Consider the following 19,193-nt stretch of genomic DNA (forward strand, 5'->3'; position numbering starts at 1 on the left):
AGATCAGGGATGTGGAAAAAATATTCTTATGTCACCTTGTCATGTTTATTGTTTATCATTAAAACATCAGAAACAATGTGTTGCATTCTAGAATTAGATACCTGATAACTAATGCAGGCAATAAAGAGTGGTGGGTGAAATTTGAGCTGTGATCCAAACATCAAATCACAGATCCCTGTGAAAAACAGTTTAATATATACATATATATATATATATATATATATATATATATATATATATATTCTTGTCCACATACAATTTCTGCCCTTCTTCCTTTTCTCCTTTCTCCTATACCAGTTTTTCTTTCTTTTTGAGCACCATCTTACCATTTCATTTTCACAATATGTATTGCACATTTTGTATCTTATTATTCTTTCAGCTTTTTTTACACTGACAATATTTACATGTGAGTTTTCTTTATTTCACTTATGAGTATGGTCACAAGTTGCATCCATTTACCTATAAAAGCCTCAAGTTTATCCTTCTTCATAGCTGAGTAATACTCCATTGTATAAAAATACCACATATTTTTTATCCTTTCCACATTTTATAGACACTTACGTTGTTTCCAAGATATGGCTATACAAATTGTGCTGCTATAAACATAGGTGCACCTATATCACTGTGGCATGATATTTTCAATTTTGGAGGGAAAATATTCAGAAGAGAAATAGTTGGATTAAATGGGACTTCCGATCTTAGTTCTCCACACTGCTTTCCACCATGATTGTGCCAGTCTACACTCCCTTAAACAGTGGATAAGTGTTCCTTTTTCCTCACAGGCCCTCTAGCATTTGTTGTTGGTTGATTTCTTTATTCCAACAAAATTTACACATTTTGGATTTTGTTGCTCCCTTAGATCTTATTACTTTTTTTGTAAGAGAATAAAATCAATCACGTTAAAACAAAGCTGTCAGTCAAAACCAAGGATAGATATAGCACATGACGTAAAAACAGAGTACAAGGTTATCAACAATGGTTACCATAATGCCTCTTGCTTCCTTAAGAAGAATTGTCTATCTCATTAGGTACTATAAAGTTGAACAAAACAGTAGAGAACAAGACCAATAAAACCCAAACATTGTAAATCTCACAGATGCTATGGCATATGGAGTTATATTCAAGTATTTCAAGGAAAAAGACACTACGGTAACTACTATTAAGTCGGGTTATTTGGTGGTGAAGCACTAGGCTGCTGAAAGTGTCATGCTTTAACCTGTATTGTTATGTTGTTATGCCCCCTTTTATCTCAACCTCTCCCTTATTCATTAAAAAATTATTTAATTTTTTAAATTTCTTTTTTAAACTAAAGGGAAAAATCAAAAAACCTAGCAGGATATATTATAATAACTTTTTTGATTTCCTATTAACTTGAAATCCTGTAATACCCCCGTTATCTTGTTTTGACTGATTAGACTCTATTCTGCTCTGTAGGAAAGTATCAAGTATCAGTGTATAGGCAACTACTTTGAAGGCAATAAGACTCACTATGATGCCCCTTCTGGTTTGACTATTATGTTGGTTGATTTCTTGATGGCAGCCATTCTTTCTAGAGCACCAAGGTAGATAACTATATTACTAATTTCTGTAAGCTTATCAAAAAGAACATATCTGTTGTCGTTTGATTGTTCAATCATTTTTATGCCTGCTTTGTAATCTGAACAACTGCTTCTAAGATAACAATACGTAATATATTAACTAGTGTTAATTTCCTATTTCATGAAATTCTGTATCCCCTCTATCCTTTTTTGGTTTTGTTTTTAAAATACAAATATTTTTAAAGAAAAATAGTTTAATAAAACAGAGATGAGAAAGGCATGTAGTACTTTTCAACCTAAAAATGTGGAATATCACTGATAGTCCCTGCTACAGTCACAGTTATTTAAGGACACTCATTTTTTTTTTTTTTTTTGGTAAGAGCTTAACACAGAAATGATTAACTGAAAACACTGTTTGACATTCTGGGAGTCTGTTCTTGTGACGGAGGTAGAAAAGCACCTCATAGAAAGTGATTTTCATGAGTGGATGTCAAGCACTCAGAGGGAAGTGTTATAATATATTTTTTTATTCTGTAGGTGACAGAAAATTTTCTCAGCATGCTCAAGGACATTCACCCAAAAATACAGATTAAAGCTCTGCATAATAAATCTATGGCATTCTTTGTTCTTAAAAATCAGGTGATAGCAAGCATTTAAATTTTCCTCATACATGTGTACATATATAACCACATAAATCTTTTTCTATATACAAAGTATTTTTCTGGAAACTTGAAAAAATGATAATAAAGTCACTACCAAGTAAGAATGTAAGATAAGGGGTGTGGAAAGAAATATTTTACTGTTACATTGTAAGCTTCTCAAGAGATTTCAGTGTAAAGATGTGTAATGATTATTTACCAAATTGACATACATAGCTTTTCACCCTTCATACAAACATGGCATTTAGGTGTTATATACAATTATAAAATATTTGTTCCTATGCATTTTATGTTTTACTGTTATAGATTTCTATCATGAATGTAAATATCCTATAATAAATTGTATTAAGTTGCATAATGTTCTCATAAATAAATCTTTTTTATTGGTACTTGGGACATAAATAAATCTTTAATTTGTAAAGAAGGTAATCACTGATTTTTGGCTTTATTTGGAAAGAACATTACTGCTGACCAGATTTGGAAAGCTTGGTTCACATCCTTGTTCCATAGACTATAAATGATGGGGTTCACTATGGGGTTACAAAAGTGTAGAGCACAGTAATGATTTTGGACTGCCCCACTGACTTGTCCATGTGAGGCTAACACACATGCAGAACAGGGTCCCATAAAACACAGCGACTGCCACCAGGTGAGACTCACAGGTGGAGAAGGCTTTGTGCCTGCCCTCTGCAGAATGCACCCTATGGATGGCAGTGAAAATGAAGAGCTAGGAGATGAGGATAATGAGGAGCAAATTGGAAAGGCTGAATCCTGCTACAACAAACATGGAGGTTTCCTAAATGAAAGTGTCCGAGCAGGTGAGGCAGATGAGGGGAGGATCAGCACAACAGAAGTGATAGACGATGTTGGAGCCAAAGAAGGCTAAGCGATATGTTCACATGGTTTCCTTCAGGCCACTGAGGAACCCATAGACATAGGGGACAGCAATAAGGTGAACACACACTCCTCTGGACATCTTGCTGCAAAGGGCTACAGATGGCCATGTATCTGTCATAGGCCATCACTGCCACCATACAGTATTCAGAGTTCACCATGGCAATGAAAAAATAGCAACGCACTAAGCAACAGCATAGGAAATGGCTTTCTTCTTTGATAAGAAGTTCACCAGCATCTTGGGAGTGACGTTGGTAGAATAGCACAGATCCAAGCAGGACAAACTGGCAAGAAAGAAGTACATGGGCTTGTGGAGGCAGGAATCTAGGCAGATCAGGACCATCATCCCAAGGTTCCTCCCAATGGTGATCAAGTAGATCACCAGGAACAGCTCTGCATAATCAGGTCTCAGTGTATGCAGTAAATTATACAATGACATTTTTTTAAAATAACCAATAGAAATGAAGTTCTATATAAAGTGTCACTGCCTCAAACAGGTCACATTGTTTTTCTGTGGATTAAAGTGATGAAAAGTAAACTACATAATAAGTTTAAGAGAATTGGTCACTTCAATGATTTTGATTCATAGTGAATATATCTCCACATATGCTTATTTTTATTACATGAAAATGCAAAAGCATAAATTGATTGGTATTCATGATTGTTTAGTTTCTGTTGTTGGGAAGATAAAGAGGTGCCATTTACCTTACATTTGTATCCTGTCACTTAGGTTTGAACTTAGTAATGCAAATGTGAGAGGCAGCCAGGTAGCACAGAACTGCTGTTGCTTACTAACCAGCCTTGGGCATTAGGTTGCCTGTGTATAAGGTGTTTGCAGCCCTTTGGGATTGGATGCCTATGAAAAAGCAAGAGGAAATTGAAGACAAAGAAATGGTTGAAGAAAGACAGAAGTGACTGAAGTATAAGTTCAGGAATTGAATTCAAAATTCAACTCCACTGAGCCTGAAGACAGAGAGGTCTGCTGCAATATCCAGCCTGCTACGGGAGCTCAGGGTAGGAAAGGAAGAACAAGGCCAGCGTCTGGTGAAGCTCATGAGCAATAATTTTTCAGGAAAAAACACTTTCTTTTTCCATGCTGCCTTTAGGGACCCAGCCTGTTCCTTGTCTGCTGAGTTTTCATTTCATTGTCTCACAAATACTTGAGTGAGATGTGTTACTCAATGACAAGGTACTCATCTGTTATAGGACGTGATCTGCAGGACGGCTTCATATTTTGTGTGTGTCAATAACAATTCTTTTCAGTCTTCACTTAAAAACTAGTTTCTTTAACTTGATGTTATGATTTTGTTTATGGCATTTAGCAGCCTCATCTATGTAATGTCAGATTTGACTAATTTCCAAAGTCTTCATTACTTTTAATATCCTAATTTTTCACTCATCAGTTTGCAATCACTAGTTAGGTACCTCTTGGGTAACAGTAAATTTGCCCTCAAACTTTCTGTCTCTGGAAACTTAAAAGAGGTTTTAAAAAGTTTTATGAGAGTTTTACTTTTCACAAAATGAGTATAGCTCATTTATTTGTCTCAGTTTTCAATAAAATGTTGCATCTTATTTGATTTTTTTGACCATGAGATTGTTCTTTCTACAAATATTCTCAAAATATTAACAAGATACTATAAAATTGCTAATATGTATTTTCAACAATGAATGAATGATGAAAATTTTATTTGTGATGAAAATTATTATAAATACATAATTAAGAGTGAAATTATATGTTTAATGATCATTCTAAACAAGAAACCTGAACTGTCTCATTTTACCTGTCTGAGGATCTGACAAGTGCCAGAGCAGGCTGTTTGTATCATTCAAAGCTCTAAAAGGATCACCATCAATGATGAAGGTTACAAAACAAAAAAAGACAAGAAACAGTAAGTCCTAAAGACACTGTCCTTATTCCTATGACCCCAGGAAAGATCCTCTCAGAAACACCAGTGATCTGGGGCAGAATCTGCCAAAAATGACTTATTCCTGCTTATAATTGGGAGAATTACCCCTAAGATATTTTTAACTCACCAGGAACAAATGAACGTAGTGTTACTACAAAAGATAACTCCAGGGAAAACAGAATAATTCACATACACTTTCACCTGTTGGAATCTTGGGAAGTAAGCAATGTAGTTGCAATAGTTTGTCATCACTTTCAGTCGGTAGCTCTGAGTGATCAAGAGCTTATTCTCATGAAATTACTGCATTATAAGTCACCATTCATCTAGGTAAATGAATAGAACAACAAAGACAATTACACAATTTTGACACACACATGTATTTTGATGTTTCAGTGATTCTAATTGTTAATCTGGTATTGACCAATGACTTCAAAAATTGCTAGAATCACATATAGAATTTATAAAGTCTATTGAATTTAATGATTTAAACAAGACCACAGAATGAGTTATAGCAGTTCTAGTTGAGGTTCTTAGATTTAGATATTAGAAAATTCACATCTTTGTTCCTCATACTGTAGATTAATGGATTAACCATGGAACGGATGAAGACAGCTAGTATTTTAGACTGTCCAACAGTCTTTTCTGTTGGTGGCCTCACATACATGCAGAAGAGGGTCCCATGAAACAAGGTGACAGCAGTCAAGTGGGAACCACAGGTGGAGAAGGCCCTGCACCGCTCCACTGCAGATGGGATCCTGAGAATGGTGGTGACAGTGCAGACGTAGGTCACCAGGATGATGCTAAGAAAAGTGAACAGACTGAAGCCCGCCAAGATGAGCATGGCATGTTCATTGACATAAGTGTTTGAGCAAGAGAGCTTAATGAGGGGTGGGTCCATGCAGTAGAAGTGGTTGATGACACTGGTCCTGCAAAAGGTCAGGTGGAAAGTCAGGATGGCCTAGAGCAGCCCATCTAAGAAGCCATAGGCATAGGGCAGTGCAGCCAGGCTGACAAAACCCATTGAGACATCTTCGCAGTGTAGCGCAGAGGGTCACAGATGGCCATGTAGTGGTTATAGGCCATTGCAGCCTATGTAAATCTCCATGAGCAGAAGGACAATAAAAATGTAAGACTATGAAGCAGCCAGCAAAGGAAATCGTCTTCTTGTCTGATAGGAAATTGGTCAGCATTGTCAGGGTAGCATTGTAGGTGTAGCACAGGTCCACCAGGGCCAGGTGAGTGAGGAAGTACATGGGCGTGTGAAGGCGGGAGTCCAGTGTGCTCAGCACTACCCTGCCCAGGTTGCCTAGCATGGTGACAAGGTAAGCAAGCAGGAAGAGCACGAAGAGCAGAGGCTGGAGCTCTGCGCGGTCCATGAGCCCCAGCAAGATAAATTCTGTGACTGCGCTGCTGTTGGTGATGGGCATTTCCTCAGAGCTGGGGTCTCCAGGGGGAACCAGGGAAGCCAAGCCAACCTAAGATACAAACCATGATAATACCGTGGACATCATTTTCTTCTTAAAATGCAGGTTCCACAAGGAATTTCACTGTAATCTGATTTTGTGTTTCTACTAAACCATGATTTCACTTGTTTTTATTAAATTACTATATTTCTATCACTGTACTCATATATATGCAGACACTAGTACCTGTATCTATGTCTATATTCATAAATAAAAATGACCTCATTCTGCCCTCATTATCTTGGGGTTCTCAATGTTTATCCTACAAGCATCAGATTGAAAGCCAGTTTAGTGATGCATTTTTCACTCTCTACTCCACATATATGAAACTGATTCAACATCTTTTTACACTGCATTTCTAGTGTACCAAATATGCCTCTAATTTATTCTTAGGATATTTCATCACAGTAATTTTTTTTTAATTTTTAATTTTTCTATGTTAGGTCTTGAAGATGGAACAAAATCCAAGTTGTTATTTTATCAAAGTTCCTCATCTAATACATATATTTTTTAAAAAAGAAACAATGACAATATGAATGGATGAATGATTGTTAGCCATGTATATAACATATGTGCATCCCTGAGAGCTTTTTGTGATGCTATGTACTAAGGAAAAATGAGTGATTTGTGAAATTTTGTGAGGAATCAATTTTTGGTGAGCTTAATAATTTGAAGCATATTTACAGATACTTTATTGTAGAATATCCTATGTACATTAGTAGACTCTTCATATTTAATATGTTTCCAGAGAATCCTAATGCAAGTCTCTACAGACTGAAGCCCTGGAAAAGCATTGTAATGACATCCTAGAGAGCTGCTGTAGGAGTGACAGTGGCACAGTGCTTGCCTCAGCTACACGAATACCTGGGATTTGATGACCAGAGCTGGAAAAGGAAGAAGGAAGGAAGGAAGGAAGGAAGGAAGGAAGGAAGGAAGGAAGCAAGGAAGCAAGGAAGCAAGGAAGGAAGGAAAGAAGGAAGGAAGGAAGGAAGAAAAAGAAAAAAGGTAAGAAGGGAAGGAGGGAGGGAGAAGAGGAAATGTGCATGCTTATCAAATACATGGAAAAAATAACCATCGAATAGATGAATTTTTACATGATGTTTTTAGGATTGTGACAGCAATGAGTTGAAATATCTTTCAAGAAAAAAAATGAAATTGTGTGGAGTTAACATTTAAGCTGTTTAGGTACTAGAATCCCTCCAATTTTTTATTTCTCCTCATAACACAACTATTTAGTCCTGAATCCCTTCCTATTTTCTCTCAAGATATTTAAAATTTTTGGCTTTTCCCTTGTATTTAAAATCTCTTAAAAACTTTTTTTCCCCTAATTTTTCCTCTCATTTCAAATTTAGTCACCACACTCACGTCACTGTAAGTTTCAGGTCAGTAACTAGGAACTGTCTTTTTAATAGTATATTTCCTTTATCAAGAATGCTGAGTACCTGAGGAACATTTTAAATAAGCTAGTAATAGCAGATGGGTTCTATGGATCTTTAAACACATTTACCAAGTTTCCATTTCTAGGCTTAACTCTTGCCGTGAATTAGCAAAGGTAATATCTATATGATTCTATTTGATAGATGCTGTCATCATCATGGTGTTTTTGAGAAAAACAAAGTACACAAAAGTTGAATCACCAGGAGGACACATTGCTAAGTACAATTTTCAAATTTTCTGCTTTATGAATCTCTTTTTAGATGCTGCTGGTGATATTTTCCTCCCTAAACGTAGGCTGTGTTATCAGACTCCAGGATCAGAACCCGCAGGCCTCCATGGGGATGAAGCAGCTGGAGAGGAGGATAGTCAGGACCCCGCAGAGCACTCACACTCACTGGAAGCAGAGCTACACTGTTGGCCCTGCTGCTCAAGTGCCCTTCTCCTGGCTGGCTCCACACCTCGGATCACTGGCATCCAATGTGCCTGGGAAATATTTCAAGTAGAAGAGAATACGTATCAGTGATAGTATAAATAGCTATTTTGAAGAAAACAACACATCATTCTCTCTCTCTCTCTCTCTCTCTCTCTCTCTCTCTCTCTCTCTCTCTCCCTCTTTCTTTCTTCCTTTCATCTACCTGAAGTTAAGGCATCAACATAGCCATAGCCCCTTTGATATTTATTTAAAATGGATTTTAGCTAAAGACAGAAACCAGCAAAAGCCAGAGTTGGGAATGAGAGCACCCACGTCCTATTTCTTTCTCATGTTGTTCCCGTTTCTGTATGACCACTCCTGGATGGTTGCCTTCCTACCTTACCACTTTTGTTGGATCATTGATCAGCACTGATTGCAATCTCATTGTATGAATGTTCAATTTACATGTTTTAGCTTTATAATTTGGACAATTATTTCAAAATGACAATATGTAACCTACTAACTAGTGATATCCTACTGTATTTTTTCCTTGAAATTCTGTACTATTTGTACCCTTTTACTGCTTTGTTTTTTAAAATTTTATTTCCTCTTTAAATAAAAAGAATTTGAACGGTATCTGTAAAACATGTTGTATATTGAGGAATGTTGAGGACAAACCAGACTCTGTGGAAAGATGAGAGGATTTCTCAGGGACACGCACTCCTGAGAGGCGGGGAGAGTGGGAAGGGCTCTGACAGACAGAGGTCCACAGACAAGATGGGCAGCCAGGGAAGGGCCAGGCCAAAGGAGGGTGACAGTGAAAAGGGAAGGCCAGGGCCAGGACCCTGGAGGCCCAATAAGTAGAAGCCTTTGCAGCATGGCTGGATTGTCTTGCCAAATAAAGAGGTATTCATATCTCTTGAAAGAATGTCTTTTTTATGTTTAAAGCTAAAATTAATAACCCTTACAAAAGTAGACCTGGAACATACCTCCTGTCCCTGCAGACCTTCTTCCACATGCATTTTCCAGCTTGAACCTCCGTGGGTGGTCTCTCAGGGGCTGAGACATAGTGATTTTTTTGGTATAAAAACCATAGATAGGGCAGTGGTATAAGCGCCTGCATGGCAAGTGCAAGGTTGTGAATTGGATCCCAGGTACTAAACGAAAAAAAAACAAAAACAAAAACAAAAACAAAAAACTTAGAGTTCCGGTGACAACCTGACCATGTTTCCCTCCCATGCCAGGTTCATTGGCCTGAGAGCTGTTTGCTTTCACTTTGCAATAAATGCTTCTCTCTGCTTTTGCTCTACAGTCAACATTTTTGCTCAGTCCTCTTTTGACTCTCTGCCTTATATGCTTGTTACTGGGTGGAGAGAAGAGATCAGCAGCCAGGTGGTATCACTCCCCTAACTCCATCAGACTTCACTGGGAAATATTTTACCAGAATTAACCTAAAGTGGTTCAGATTCCTTGAGTACTGTCATTGAATGCTATCAGTAATTTTGCTTGTATTTTCGATGTTTTCATTATCCCCCTTTGTTAAGACACCTAAGCAGAATCTGGTTTTATACTATCTCTGGATGAAGCCAGAGAAGGGCACAGTTGTTATTCAATAAATACAGTGCAGTCTCAGTTCATGGATTTAATTCACACCACAGTTGTGGGGAAGCCTGCCGCAGTCATGTTTATCACCCTATATGGAATTCATGAACCGGAGCAAAATTTTGCCTAAAATTTCTGTTTGTAAACTAAATCATTCACACAGACAAGCATTCGTGAACTGAGATATGATTGTACTGCAGTGGAGGTGATGAATCATAAGATTATTTTTTTTTTGTCATTGTTAAAGTTTGGGACCAGCTACAGGTCTTAAAATTGCTACTCATTTCTATAGGTATATGAATCTTATTATATTGATTTTTTATTGATAACTCAGCAACAAGATGAGAGAATGTCTAAGCCACATAATAAAAAATAAATGTACTTGAAACATTGCAGTAGTTATAATCTGTGGCCTCCCTTTGAAGCCCTGCACTGAGTGACAATGCTAAGGATTCAATAGTCACTTCAAATTTCAATGATGAGAAACCCAGAAATTTCCCAAACCTTTAACCACACATTAAGATGATGACGATAGCTGCTGTTATGCCCACAAAAAATTTATTAAATAATTGAAAACTAATGACTGTGGAAAACTAATTTATTGACTAATCTCTCTTGCTATCCATGTGTCACTGTAATATAACATATTAATCTCTTGGGAAGCTCCCAGAAGTGGTAGAGCTGAATCAAATGAAATATCTATTTTCAGATTTTGAGTAACCTCTTGTCTAAAACCCACAGTAGTTATACTTGTTTATATTCCTATGAAAAATGTAGAAGAGTTTCCTTTACAACCTGGCCAGCATTGAGTTTTTAGAGTTTTCTGTGTTGTTCAGTATGCATTTCTCCAATAGTTAAAAACACTGAACAGTTTTTGATGTACTTAATGGTGTCTTTTCATTTCAATTATTTACGTCTATTTGTTTGAGTTCTTGCTATATTATAGCTATGAGTCCTCTGTTTGGAGATTAGCTGGCAAAGAGCAGAAGAAAGTGATACCAATTAAAATATATGTATATATTCTTCTTCCATATCTGGTAGAATTAGCTATTTTTCATATGTCTATTCCATTATAATGGAGCTAATCTAATTCTTAATTTAAAAATATTTTCAATAGCATTCATGGTGCTTTATATATTAATATGTATCTGAAAATATTTGAATAAATAGATACATGTGGTCAACAGATGAATATTTTAAGAATAATTTTATTAAAATTGAAATATGTCATCACTGAACAACACTGAAAACTCTAAAAACTAAATATTGGCCAGGTTGTGAAGAAAACTCTTCTACATTTTTGAAAGGAATATAAATCAGTGTAACTACTGTGGGAATTAGAGTAGAGGTTCCTCAAAATCTTAAAATAGATATTTCATTTGATTCAGCTCTACCACTTCTGATTTTCAAAAAAAAAAAGAGTTTTATCATAAGGAGTCAGCAAATTAGGCATATCACTTTAACAATACAATAAGATCTTTCATTCCACTGAAATATTTAAACTGTAAAGCATTATTTTAAAAATGTCATCATTATATATGAGACAAGTCAGATAAAAAAGAAAAATTAAAACACCCATTTACCACCTCCATATGCAAAAAATATGGCAGATGTCAACATTTCAAATTTTGTGTGGAGATTCAAATACATGTTTTGATAATTATATAATGCTTTATCTCATTGTCTAACTTCTCAAAGCATAGCATAACATCTGAAGAGTTAAAATAGTAAGGACATCTCTCCTGCATTAGTCAGGCAATACACTGGTGCATTTTTATTGAATATACCTGGAAATGTACTTGAGCTGGGCAGTTAAGCTAATGAAGCCAACCCCGATTTCCCTCTCCCATTGCATACACAGTGTCTGACTGTGTTCCAAAGTTCCTGTGGTAGTACCAACCTTCCTCTGAAATTACCATCATTGTGAGATACCAGTTTCATTAATGACCTCATTTCTTAGACCTCTCAGGCACTAAGCATGATGATGACATTTACTGAACAGTTCTGTTAGGTCTTCACACCAAAGTGCCCTTGTCTCTGACCAGTACTTCTCTACCATACTAGAGATTACATCAAATTTCTGCTTTACAATTATCTTCTCCCCTTGAGGCTCTCACTTACCACAGCTTCCCACCTTTGGGTACTATGAGATAACTTCACCTTAGTGTTCACAGAGAAAAGCAAAGTTTCTGATAGGTACACATTTAGGTTTACTGTAATGAAAATGCAAAACTTATCACTCCTGATTGTCATCTACGATAATCTCACGCACACATGCATCACACTGGTTACAGAAAAGCTATGGAGAAATTTTGGACCCAGAAGGGAATACAGCTCCTTAAATATCAACTTAAGGTTATGCTGTTAAGGACTAAACAATATTTTAATTAGATGTTTAGAACTATTTCTCAAATTCTCAAGGGAAAAAATGAAATTCTCAAGGGAGTATGTGCAAACACATTGTAAATGTTCCCACTTTGCACATAATATGGTGAGACAATTTCTACAGGTAAATTACTTTCTGCATTTGATGCTAAAAATACTTCTTTCACATATGCATGTTTGTACCTACTCAATGCGGAAATATTTTCATTTTTGTATTCATAGAATTATACTTTAATTTGATAATCTATTATTACATGTAAATGTTTCTGATGAATATGAATCAGGTGTTCCCAAATAAACAATGCCTATGGGGTTTAATACTTCATAAATAATTTTCCTGGTCATATTATAGTTTCAAAGAATGGAAATACAGTACATCAAGTTGATGCACAAACCAGACTTTAAACATCTAAACTTTCTTAAAGAAATATTCCATTTATGGGTTAAAGACACTAACTAGCCAAAACTGAAATGTCCAGAGTTCCACATGTTGTTTGTTTAACATGCAAATCCCCGTTCTGTAAAGGACTGCTGGCCATCTGAAGAATGCCACTTCCTTTAACCTCACAGTACCCACCTTCTAAAATAGGTGTATAACTTTGTACATGGATTTCATCTGTCCCCCCTACATTACAATGTGAGCTCAGAGAAGGTATAGAATATCTTCACTGCTGGAACTCTATCTCTTAAACCAAAAATTTTAGTACTTGCCATGCACATGCATAAAGACATGCATAAAGGCTGTATTTTCAAAGCAGTGAGAACAGTTTTTGGTTCTGCATTTTTCATTCATTTATTGAGAAATATATTTCACAACTTCATTGTTCTCTGAAAGGAACTAGATGGACAACATTGCATTTTACATGGAATACATCACTCCAAACATGCTGCACAATCTCCTTTCTGAGAGGAAGACAATTTCCCTGCCAGGCTGCTTCATGCAGTGCCTGATCTTCATTGCACTTGTCATCACCAACTTCTACAAGCTGGTATTAATGGCCCTGGATCACTATGTGGCCACTTGCAGCCCCCTGCACTATAGTACCAGGATATCCAGGTGCATTTGTGTCTCACTAATCACCTTCCTAACCGGTTCAGCTTCCTGAATGGCCTGTCTCATGTGCTGCTGACTTTCCACCTGTCATTCTGTGGCTCCCTGGAAATCCATCATATCTACTGTCCAGCCCCTCCACTTCTCGTGCTGGTCAGGTCTGACACCTGTGGCAAAGAGATGGCAATGTTTGTTGTCCCTGCCTTCACTCTGTCAAACACTCTCACCGTAATTCTTCTGTCTTACACTTTCATTTTTGCAGCCACCCTGAAGATTCTTTCTGCAGAAGGCAGGCTCAAAACCTTTTCTACTTGTGGTTCCCACCTGACCATGATGACCATAGTCTATAGAACACTGTTCTGTATGTACATAATGCCCTTATAAAAGAAATCTATACAAGAGTCCAAAATAAGTACTTTTTAAAATAATTTTGAGAACAATACTAAACCCCTTGATCTATAGAGGAGCCCTATATCCCATGGTCAAGGAAAATATCTTTCAGAAAATTGCATTTTAGCGTGTGTTCTTCTGTCACCACTATACGTGCTGATGATACAGTGGATCTCAGCAATGCAACAACTATTCCGGTGTCCGACTCTTTGCCTACCTTGAAATCTCAGTAACCAATTTTGTTCATTTTTTTTTCACTTATGTCTTCAATGTAATTCTTTTCATTGATTCCAGAAATATGTTTCACTTTCTATTGACTATGTTTACATCCACAAAATGCATCAATGCAAAACTCTTTTAGTGTGACATCAACTACCACCCCATCACTACTACTAGGTACAAGCAACACAATATTTAGAAATGAGTAGCCATGTCTCCTGCCAAAGGAAAACAATGTGGAACACCTGCAATGTCCACATGATATACAAAGATATAAAAATGAATTTATTTTATGTGAAAATAATGAACTTTGAAATTAACCATTTCAAAATACCATCAAGGGGTTGGTTGGATTTTATATCTAAATATAAAATTTTAGCTCTTTCTGGGATGGTGGCAAGTGAATTGTGCTTAGCCAAAAATTTATAGCAGCAATTGTAAAATGAATAAGAAAGGTCAAATAATTCAAATGAAAATGCACATGAAATACAAGCATACAGCGGGAAAACAGAAATCTCAGATTAGTGTCAATGTGTCTACAAGCACTTAATCTCATTTATACTATCCCACCATAAATAGGAAGTGAAAATTTACTTTGCATCCAGAAGATGGGGAAATGTTTCAAAAGTCTGATGGTGTTAATGTTGGAGGAAATGTGTAATATAAAGAACACAAGACACTGTTGATGGAAGTGGAAAAAAATTTAAAAACACAATAAATTTACTTTTCAATACACAGTAAATTAATTAACATTTTCATTCATTTTTACTTTATTTTGTAAAGATTCAATCTAACTAAAATTTTATAAGCAATATTGACACAGTTCTAGTATACATTAAACTTTCAATTATATATTTCTTAAAACCCCAAAATAACAGACCTCTATGGAAGGAAATACTTCACTGGTAAGAATTTAAAGTTACTCAAGAAAAGTTTTTGCTAGGATGTGTTACATTGCATATTGCCATATTCATTAATTGGTACAGACTGTGTCACTGAAAATCATTGCAGTATGGTCACCTAATCCTTCGGTGATAAATCTAGCAATATTAGTAAATCCAAAAATTGTAGAAGACACATAGACTTATTTCATGTATATAAACTTTTATTCTAGCAAAATAATACTGATGTAACTATACATGAAAATTAATCATTAAAATAACATCATTTGCTGCAGAAAATTGAGAAAAACAGAATCAAGCATGGATTATTCAGTCTTTTAATATCTGATTGTCTGAGAAGCCTGAAGTGAATGTGATAATTTGTTAACATGTAATAATGACTAATTGCTCTGATAAAGAGGCTATTCATTATGTCGTATTTTCTCCCATAGTCTAACAAGTTAAACCTTTATACTAAATTAATGATGTAGGTAAATATCAATTGTATGGTTTGATTTCCAAGGAGACACTGAACCAAGAAATGAAATATGTTTTAAAAATACATACAAGTTTTATTTATGAAAATTTCAAAAAATATGATCCTAAATCAGGCAATAAATCACACACATATCTGTATGTGTGTAACCATATACATGTATAGTAATATAAGGTTTAGGTCTTTAAAAAAGACTCTTAAAATTAAATTTAAAATACACATCAAAAGATAAAGTATTGAATGGTAGTCAAAAGATAAATATAAATAAACATTATAGAAGTGCTATGTGATGAATTTTACAAATACACATGTCCATTATGACTAAAATAACAAATTTACATAACTAAAAATACAGGATATCTTAATGAATCAGTGAGAGAAACATTACATACTGATGGGAAAGCCATGCTCTTAACAAACAATCACAAAACCACTCTTTGGAAAGCTTGGCATTTCCATAAAAAATACCACATGAAAGACAATAACATTGGATTGGAAACACAATTAGAGTAATATATTAAAAATGTGAGATACTACCAAAAATTTTGCATTACTATATAATTTTTTTGGTGCTAAAGACTGAACTCACAAACTTGCACCCGGCAGGAAGGCGCTTACATCACTGAGCTAACTCCCCTGCAGTGTTACACAATTTGAATAAGGAAAAATTGCCTCCCAGGATTGTCAAGTTATGGGAAAACAGTTCAGGGTTTTTTGAGGACTAAAAACGTGTAATCACTTCTTATCACCATATAATGAGTTACTAGACTGCACACTATGGATGGAAGTATGTGTTCTGCATTGATTTTATAAAGCAATACCATGGTTTTCCCTGTGATTTTCTACAGTTGTGAAAACACTCACTGAATTGGGCCCATCTGTCCAGACTAATAGCAATATATAACTGCAAATCTCCTGAGTGAGTTACAAAAGGTCACAAATAATGAAGCAAAGTGATTTATTAACTAATATGTTCATTAAACTGCTAGATGAAACCGATGTTTTGCATAGCAGTGACCTTCTCTATATTACTTAGCCAACCATTCTTTTTGGATAACATTCTTTAGGGCTACTTTAACATCTTTGTTCCTCAGTCTGTAGATCAAAGAGGTTAGCATGGGACTTACAAAGATATAAAAAATAGCTACAATTTTACCCTGTTCCACAAATGATTCAGAAAGGGGTCTAAAGTGCATGAAAAACAGTGACCCATAAAAGACAATGACAACATCATGTGGGACTTGCAGGTGGAGAAGGCCTTGCCCCTACAAAAGATGAACACATAGCAGACCAGGATGATTGAGCGAGCAAGTGAGGTTGGACCCAGCACCACAAACATCACAGTCTCCTTGACGTGTGTGTCTGAGCAGGCCAGCACCGTGAGTGGCAGGTCAGCACAATCGAAGTGGTTGATCTCGTTAGGTCCACAGAAGGTCAGACGAAGTATCAGGATGGTCTGTGACCGGACAGACCAGAGCCATAGAGGTAAGGAGTAGCCATAAGAGAGAGACAGATTTGCCTGGACATTTTGCTGCCATCCAATGGGCTGCCTCATAGCGGTCATAAGCCATCACTGCAAGTACACGATATTCTGTGATCCCAAGTGCAGTGAAAAAGTTGAATTGTATCATACAGCCAATGAAGGAGATGGTTTTCTTCTTGGATAAGAAATTCACCAGCATCTGGGGAGTGACCGTAGTTGCATATCAGAGATCCACAAAGGCGAGGTGGCTGAGGAAGAAGTACATGGGGGTGTGGAGTTTCGGGTCGCTTTTGATGAGGAGAATCATGGTCAGGTTGCCAGTGACTGTGATGAGGCAGATGACTCAGAAGACCACGAAGAGGACGGGCTGCAGCTCCGCTCGTTCTGTGAGTCCCAGCAGGATAAACTCAGTCACTGCGGAGTAGTTTTGCTTTATCATTCTGCTTTGCTGGCTTTGGGTAAAGTCTAAAAAAAAAGAAAAGAAAAATGCATCTGGCTTGTGTGACGTTTTACTGCCCCATAATAACTGATATTTCTCCCCTTCTCTCAAATTTGTATATGTGGCATAAAATTATTTATTTAAATATATATCCAAAATCATAACACATGAATATATACATATATAGAAATATTCTGACAATCTAAGTAGTATTTTCATACTTAAAGCCACTATGTTTTTGCAAGTCTTGATCATGTTTATCCATCCATCATTTGCTTTTACATATGGATATGAATAAACCTTGCTTTTGAACACATAATAGAATACTTTATATTTTACTCTAACTTTTTTTTTTTTTTTTTTGGTCTTTTTTCGTTTTTATCGGTACCAGGGATCGAACTCACGACTGCCTGCTTGCAAGGCAGGCGCTTATGCCGCTGAGCTAAATCCCCAGCCCCTTACTCTAACTTTTGATATGGTATGCAATGTACCAGCCACGGGACTTACTTGTATTATTCATGGCTGACTAAGTTCCAGGGAGTGAAGTTGTATTGTGGTGCACATGGAACTGGGGTCTCCTTTCCCCTTTCCCCCTGAATCCAATATTATTTTGAAGATGTTGCTCCCCCTATAATGCATGTTCATTTTCACTATCTAGCCCATCTTAGGAGACCCTCATACCATAAAACTCCTTTAAAGTTTAGGCTACCCCAGGATTTCTGATTATTTTTATATTTTATACCTTTTGCACAGGTGATAAATTTTTGACTTGAGCTAAGAAAAAGTGTATATATATGCTTTATATATGCATATATATATAGTAAAATACACACACACACTGGTGCTTTGAAATGCCCATGAGGTGTGTGGTTTAAAGAAAGCCATGAAGTATGCAAATTTCTTGTGGGCGGGGAGGTTTGAGAAAATGAGAAATGGTTGAAAACTGAGCTCCCAGACCATGATCAGGTTTTGTAGCTACAACTCATGCTAACTCTTGCAACACCTTTTAAAAATTCACTAATATAAGTTCAAAAGTCTCCTTAAACTGTAAATGTTATTCTTTTCTCAGATTAGAGTAAATTAATATCCATGTTAACTGTAGAATTGAGATAGTACTTAAGATGCCATGAAGTGCACCTCTTAACATTTGGGCAGAAGAAATGCAGCCAGGAGACTGTTACAGAAAGCTAACATCCTCCACAGTTATGACAAAGCCATGGTGACTTTTTCTGCAACTGTAAATTGGTGATGGGAACAGGTCATTGCATAATCGTCTTATTCCTTTGACACAGGTTCCATTGTCCACTGCTTTATGTCTTTATGGATACAAAAATTTTGGACATAGTAGCTAAGGTTATAGGGTATAAAGTAAGTTACCAAACTCAGTGAAATCCTAATTATGTTCTGCTTTTTTTCTAAATTTTTAATATCCAACTGATTTTATCACTATAGTAGCCAAACTGACAAATACTCTTTTGATATTCTTAATGTCTTTATTTACTGAAATGTTCACTAAAACTCAAATACATTGACATCTCTGTTCATTTGCTGCGGTAGAGAAATAAGGCAATGCAAGCAATGAGAATTCCATATAATTTAATTGAATACTTCAAGGTACCAACTTTCCTTTACAAGAAGGGGAACACAGCAGACAGTACGATTTAAGTCAGAAAATCTCAAAGAGAATCATTTTCAAGGGACATGAACATCGCTGGGGTGATCCTACAGCTCCTACAATACACGCTCCAGAGATACTCTCTCATGTGAATGCTTCTTATCACTTCTCAGACCCCACATTAGAGGCCTCTGGACTTTATATTAACAAGGATAATGTTCCCTTGGCCAAGGACGGCTCAGTGGAAAGCAGAAAATAATTATCACCTTCAAGTACATCTTTTAATGAATTTTACATAATTAATATAAGTTATAAACCTGAA

The 19,193-nt window shown here is 36.2% G+C and overlaps 4 pseudogenes; 1 reads left to right on the forward strand and 3 right to left on the reverse strand.

Annotated features, from left to right (window-relative positions):
• Positions 1-2,642: 2,642 nt before the first annotated feature.
• On the reverse strand, positions 2,643-3,530 carry LOC100722515 (olfactory receptor 5M5-like; annotated as a pseudogene).
• A 1,985-nt stretch (positions 3,531-5,515) lies between these two features.
• LOC100722235 (olfactory receptor 5M11-like) lies at positions 5,516-6,425 on the reverse strand (annotated as a pseudogene).
• Positions 6,426-13,139: 6,714 nt separating this feature from the next.
• LOC106026333 (olfactory receptor 5M10-like) lies at positions 13,140-13,771 on the forward strand (annotated as a pseudogene).
• Positions 13,772-16,362: 2,591 nt separating this feature from the next.
• Positions 16,363-17,256, reverse strand: LOC100726629 (olfactory receptor 5M5-like; annotated as a pseudogene).
• Positions 17,257-19,193: the final 1,937 nt, after the last annotated feature.

This window comes from Cavia porcellus, unplaced genomic scaffold, assembly GCF_034190915.1.
Source record: "Cavia porcellus strain 051 isolate PalLab524CR breed Dunkin Hartley unplaced genomic scaffold, mCavPor4.1 scaffold_17, whole genome shotgun sequence".
Classification (NCBI taxonomy): domain Eukaryota; kingdom Metazoa; phylum Chordata; class Mammalia; order Rodentia; family Caviidae; genus Cavia; species Cavia porcellus.